The 7,102-nt window shown below is 39.7% G+C and overlaps 1 pseudogene; it reads left to right on the plus strand.

Moving 5' to 3' along the window:
- Positions 1-6,467, plus strand: part of LOC107762890 (sphingolipid delta(4)-desaturase DES1-like) — a 32,320-nt pseudogene extending 25,853 nt beyond the window's left edge.
- The last annotated feature ends 635 nt before the right edge of the window (positions 6,468-7,102 follow it).

Consider the following 7,102-nt stretch of genomic DNA (forward strand, 5'->3'; position numbering starts at 1 on the left):
AAACTAATATGCTGAAGAAGATTGTATTAACAATACTAACAACTATGTAAAAATTATATTTTTTGAAAAATAAATAAAAATAATAATTTAACAATAATTAAAATAATAAGTACTCAAATTAGTAACAAAATATTTAATCGGAAGGAGATGTATGCCAATCCCTGGTAACGGCGCCAAAAATTTGACGAGGCCAATGTGTATTGGAATTTCCTGCTCATACTCTGTCAAATTCTAGTATAGTTTAAGATATCGTCCCACATAGATTGGATAATCTATGCTACAGACTTGTAATATTTTAACTACTATTTGAGAAAATCAAATTGATGAAAAGTGAGTGAGGTTTAAAATTTGTTAATTATTTAAACAAAACAAATATATAAAATCAAATTGATGAAAAGTGAGTGAGGTTTAAAATTTGTTAATTATTTAAACAAAACAAATAACTTTTGAAAGATTTATAATTTTAAAAAAGAGTTGGAAATCATTGAATTCACTTGATAATATTACTATAATAAAATCTCAATTTCTCTATTTATTTCTCTAAAGAATAATTGCTTATTTCTAATATAATTATACTTTGCTCACTAAGAAATAACCAATTAATAACACTCAGTGAGAATTATGTTAATTAATCAACTTAAGACTAGTGATATTTAAACCGAAATATTTTTGTTGATTGAATTGTGCTAAAAGAAAGTAAAAACGTCGTGAGAATTTTTTCACTAAGGATCAATAATCTTGCCTACAACAATTCCTCCGTGAGAATTAAAACTGAGGCAAGCAAGATTACTGACTTGAAATAATAGTTTACTGAAAAATTACTTTCACTCTACTATTGTATTCATCAGTTATTATAAATTAATTTTGCTTCGCGAGAATTACAAAATTAATATATGAATAACTTAATGATTAAATATATAGACATAATAATTGAGTAATTAAAAACTATCATTTCAGCAAAGTATGAAATGTAAATAAAACGTTTCAAGCCAAGAATATATAAAAACTGAGATAGTACTATAAAATATATCAAGGTTCATCAACTATCCCAACGAAAAGAGATTACTCCATTATGGAGTAAGAAAAGCTAAAAAAAAAAGATATTTAGAAGACTAGAAATATTTAAAAGACTGAGGATAGGAAATAACTAGAGTTCTAATGCTATACTCTTCCATGGTGGAAGAGTTCTAGTTATCTTCAACTTCTAACTCCTCCCTTATCTTGGATAAAGTTCTCTTCGAGTAAGGATTCCTTCTCCTTATCATTTATGCACCCTTTTCGATCAGGAGATATCAGATATAACAACTTAAACTTATCTTTTTCACGTGCATCCCTTATGCTCGAATCTGCCCGTGTCTGTGTATGCTATGTATGGACCTGGTTCATGCTTGAGTTCCTTTGTCAATTATCAAAATAAACTTTACTTGGGCAAACACTTGTAAAGACCAGAAAGAAAGGAAGAGGAAAAGATTACCAGCAGAGCACCATTTTCTTGGTAAATAAAGAATTTTATTACCAATTGGTCATTATGTACATAAGGAGAAAAAAAATAGCATACTGTTGAACATATTGCTCCAACAGCTGACGCTAAGCAAAACATCTACTATCTGCTACTACAAACTTCTACTACCCTAGTGTTAAGGATAAAAGTTTAACATTTCCAATTTTCGAGCAAGCCTTGGCTTCATTGATGTAATGACCCGGACGGTCGTTTCGAGAGTTATAGCCCTGTTTCTCCCATTGCTGCTTCTTTTGTGCTTTACAGCTATATTATGTCTTACCGGGTTGGTTGGTTCGGGTCCGTAGTGGTTTTGGAGTGAATTAAGATACTTAGTCTCTTAATTAGAAGGTTAAGTTGGAAAAGTCGATCGGATGTCAACTTGTGGGAAAACGACCTCGGATTTAAATTTTTATGGTTCTGTTAGCTCCGTTAGGTAATTTTGGACCTAGGAGCGCGTCCGAAATGTGATTTGGAGGTCCGTAGTAGAATTAGGCTTGAATTGGCGAAAGTTGGAATTTTGGCGATTTTGGCCGGCAGTGAAAATTTTGATATCGGGTTCGGATTGGATTTCTGAAAGTTGGAATAGATTCGTGGTGTCATTTTTGACTTGTGTGTAAAATTTGAGGTCAATCGGACGTGGTTTGGTAGGTTTTGGCGTCGTTTGTGGAATTTAAAAGTTTAGAAGTTCTTTAGGCTTGAATCCGGCTGTAATTGGTGTTTTGATGTTGTCTTGAGTGATTCGAAGGTTCGACTAAGTTCACATGGGGTTATATGACTTGTTGGTATGATTGGTTGAGGTCCTGGAGGCCTCGGGGTGATTTCGGGTGGTTAACGGCTTGATGGGAGTTGAACAATTGTAGCTGAAGCTGCTGCTACTGGTGTAACCGCACCTGCGGAGTGGGAACCGGTGGGAACCGCAGGTGCGAGCCCGTAAAAGCGAAGGAGGAGCCGCAGATGCGGCCAAGGAGGATCTGGGCAGAGGACGCAAGTGCGATGGCATTCCCGCACCTGCGATGGTCGCAAAAGCAGATTTAGGACCGCAAGTGCGATGCAGTTCCCGCACCCGTGAAGAGCACAGATGCGGTCACTTGATCGTAGGAGCGGAGGCAGAGTTTAGGGATTTTTCCGCAGAAGCGGGTCTTTGCCCGTTGATGCGGCTCCGCAGATGCGGAAATGGAGTCACGGGTACGAGAAGTCTGGGCAGAACCTATAAATAGAACACTTCAAGATTTTTCACCATTTTCGTCATTTTTGAGCTCGGATTTTGGGGTTTTGAGAGAGATTTTGGAGTAATCACTGAGGTAAGTTCCTTGTACCTATTTATATTCCCCACTGATTTTACACCTAGTTGGTGAGTGTTTGAGGTGAGATTTGGGAGATAGGGCTTGGAAATTGGAGAGTGAAATTTGGGGTTTCGGAGGGGCAATTAAGGTCGAATTTTGATAAATTTGGTATGGTTAGACTCGTGAGTGAATGGGCTTTCGGGTTTTGTGACTTTCGTCGGGTTTCGAGACGTGGGCCCAGGGGGCCGTGTTGAGCTGATTTCGGATTTTGGACTATATTTTAGTAGCTTTCTTGTGGAATTGATCCTTTTAGCCAATATTGATTATCTCGTACTGTTTGTGTCTAGATTCGGGGCATTTGAAGGCCGATTCGAGAGGTAAAGGCATTTCGAAGTAGGATTTTTGCGCGGTTGAGGTATGTAACAGTCTTAAATCTAGTTTTGAGGGTATGAAACCCCCGAGAATTTGTATGATGTGAATATTTGGAGGTGACGTGCTAAATGACAGGGTGGAGCCCAGTCAGCTAGGGGTCGCCCGAGAGGGGGAGGCAGATCAGGGGATGGCCAGTCCCGTTTCTATGCCCTCTCTACCAGACCAGATGTCATTGCTTCAGATGCTGTGATTACAAGTATTGTCTCAGTTTTCCACAGAGATACCTCTGTATTATTTGACCCTGTTTCCACTTATTCATATGTTTCCTCGTATTTTGCTCATTTTTTGGATATTCCCCGTGAGTCTTTAGTTTCATTTATTTATGTATCTACTCCTGTGGGTGATACTATTATTGTGGACCACGTATATCGGTCATGTGTGGTGACTATTGGGGGTCTGGAGACCAAAGTAGATCTTTTGCTGCTCAGTATGGTTCATTTTGATGTGATATTGGGTATGGATTGGTTGTCTCCATGTCATGTTGTTCTAGATTGTCACGCTAAGACTATGACGTTAGCAATGTCGGGGTTGCCGAGAGTTGAGTGGAGCGGTTCTATAGACTGTGTTCCCAGTAGAGTGATTTCATACTTGAAGGTTCAGCGGATGGTTGAGAAGGGTTATCTATCCAATTTGGCTTTTATGAGGGATGTTAGTGCAGAGACTCCTGCCATTGATTCTGTTTAGATGGTGCGTGATTTTCTGGATGTGTTTCCTGCAGACCTGCCGGGCATGCCGCCTAACAGGGATATTAACTTCGGTATTGATTTGGTGCTGGGCACTCATCCTATTTCTATTCCACCGTATCGTATGGCACCGGCGGAGTTGAAGCAACAGCTTCAGGAACTCCTTGATAACGGGTTTATACGGCCTAGCGTGTCACCTTGGGGTGCATCGGTTCTATTTATAAAGAAGAAAGATGGTTCTATGAGGATGTGCATTGACTACAGGCAGTTGAACAAGGTCACAGTCAAGAACAAGTATCCTTTGCCACATATTCATGATCTATTTGACCAGCTTCAGGGGGTGAGGGTGTTCTCCAATATTGATTTGAGGTCAAGGTATCACCAGCTAAAGATTCGGGATTTGGATGTTCTTAAGATAGCTTTCAGGACCCGATATGGCCATTATGAGTTCCTTGTGATGTCTTTTGGGCTGACTAATACCCCAACAGTGTTCATGCATTTGATGAACAGTGTGTTTCAGCCTTATTTGGACTCGTTCGTTATTGTTTTCATTGATGATATCCTGTGTACTCTCGTAGCCAGGAGGAGCATGCCCAGCATGTGAGGATTATGTTACAGATATTGGGGGAGGAGAAGCTTTATTCAAAGTTCTCCAAGTGTGAATTTTGGCTCGGTTTAGTGGCGTTCTTGGGGCACGAGGTGTCCAGCGAGGGTATTCAGGTGGATCCGAAGAAGATAGAGGCGGTGCATAGTTGGCCCAGACCGTCCTCAGCCACGGAGATTAGGAGCTTTCTTGGTTTGGCGGGCTATTACCGTCATTTTGTGGAGGGTTTGTCATCTATTGCATCGCCCTTGCCCAAATTGACCCAAAAGGTTGCTCCATTCAGGTGGTCGGATGAGTGCGAGGAGAGCTTTCAGAAGCTCAAGACTGCTTTGACCGGGAACGAATTAAGTCTTCAAAACTCGGATTGGACCTGGCCTCAGGCCTGGCGTCGCTAGCCTAACGCCTGGATTTTGGCTGGCCTCGCCAGGCTAAAGCCTGGTTCAGCCTGGCCTTTGGCTAGCCTCGCCAGGCTAAAGCTTGGTTCAGCGTGGCCTTTGGCTGGCCTCGCCAGGTCTCTCCTTTTCACTGTTCTTGAGCACACTTTCAACGTTTAAGTATCCCTTTTTCTCTACTTTCATCTCTAATTCACCTACACATAAAATAAATTCTATTATGCGCAAATAAAGTGTAATTTATCATTAAATCATGTAAAATGCAAGGCACATAATGTACAAAACTATGGAATTATAGCCACACGTCAATGCCCCTTCTTCTTCTTTGAATTTATACACATTTATATCAATGTCTAAATGTTGGCTTGAATATGCTCAATTGATGACTTCGTTTCACGTTTTTTGTTGGATCTAGGTTAATGTGAGTGGTAAAAAACGAATCTTTTTAATGCTTTTGGTTTGAGATTTTTTATTTACTGGAGCTGATTTTGTATGTCTGTTTTCTGTTGTACATTGTGTTTTCAAGATTTGTTGCATGCCAAAATTGTGGGTTTCAGCTGTTTTCTTTAATTAAGCATTACATTCGAGGTTTATGTGCAGTATTTTAAATATTGATAGTTGAATATCTTTGGACTCCTTTTATCTTTTTTTCTTAACTAATATGCATCTTGAATTCAATGGGTACGTGGTATTTTCAAGCTTTAAACTTTTCTGGAAAGGTGATTCAATATTATTATTCTCTTTTATTTTATTTTTCCCTTTTTCCTGACAAGAACAATGAAGTTGCCTTTCTTAGATAAGATATCTTATTCGTACTTGTTATTTGTGAAAATTCAGAATGATTCATGGTTAAGTCAAAAGTGGACAGTCCTTTTATGAGGTGATTGAAATTTCATTTTATTGATATGTTAGCGGCAATTATATATGTTTGCAACCTTCCTAATTTCCATTCCCTTAATGAGTTTTAAAGCAAGGAGCAGCTAGACTTCTCATGTACTCAGTTTAAAAGTATGACCTTGAGCATCATCGCTACCAAGGAGTGGATGGACTTGACATGCTGAAGAACACGCTGTCAAAAATGTTGTTACAAAATCTATATGGCCGGTTATCCTCCAGCTCTAGATCTTCTTTTATGCTCTCAGACCTCTTTTTCTCAAACTTAAACCACCTGGTATGTGGGAGTTCATCAATATGATTATCCAGCTATGCCTTGACGGATCCATGGTTTACTTCTGGGGCTGGAAATCTTTTGCATATTTGATCCTGTCTACTAATTTTGTTGGGTCAGGGATGGCTGGTCAAGGTCCGAGCATTATGTCTTCAAGTCTGACCTGCAGGAGACCCTTAATCTTATGACGTGGAGTGTAGGATACCACAACGAGCACCGTGATTTCCCCAGGATTCCTGGAAGCAAGCTCTACAAGGTGAAGGAGAGACATGGCGCCAGAATATTATGACAACTTGATGGCCTACAATTCTTGGAGCCAGGTCATCTACATGTATGTAATGGATCGTGCTGTAAGGCCTTTTAGCAGGATGAAGAGGAAGTTGTCTACAAAGACAAATGAATGAGAAATTAGCTGATCGAATAGATGGTGCTCTGCAAACAGCAAACAAGATCCAACTATCATATCGGAAGGTAAAAACGACTAATCGAAGGCTTGTTATGAAGAAAGTGGAAGAATTTCACACAGAAGAAACAGGGTTCCTGCTAAGGAGATCCTAAGCTCTACCGTGACTCCGCCAGCTGCTAATCAACAGAGCACAACACCAAATTCAAAAGGTAATAGCTCACTGATTCCTGGGAGTGCAACTGGAGAAAATCAAGCTATGGGAACAGACTTACAAAACTCCGAAAAGCTGAACGTGGAACCAAAAACGACAACGAAGATAACTGAGTTGAATGGGAAGGAACAACAGGGGGACTTAGCGGGTGATAAACCAAATTCGGAACTACAGAAGAACGAAGATACAACAAGGAACTGGGCCAATTTATTCTCTAGCAATAGATTGGCTGCGAGGGGAATGAATCTTAAGTATGTTGCTCCAATGATCCAGGATGGGGAAAACATTGCACAATTGAGGAAAGAAGATGTAGACAAGGAGACAGAAAAGTGAATAAATGTTGTGATACTATATGTGGTGGGGGATACACCTACTATTGGCGCTCTTGAACGATTCATCAAAGCGCAATGGAATTTCGTGGC

The sequence above is a fragment of the Nicotiana tabacum genome, chromosome 24 (assembly GCF_000715075.1).
Source record: "Nicotiana tabacum cultivar K326 chromosome 24, ASM71507v2, whole genome shotgun sequence".
Classification (NCBI taxonomy): domain Eukaryota; kingdom Viridiplantae; phylum Streptophyta; class Magnoliopsida; order Solanales; family Solanaceae; genus Nicotiana; species Nicotiana tabacum.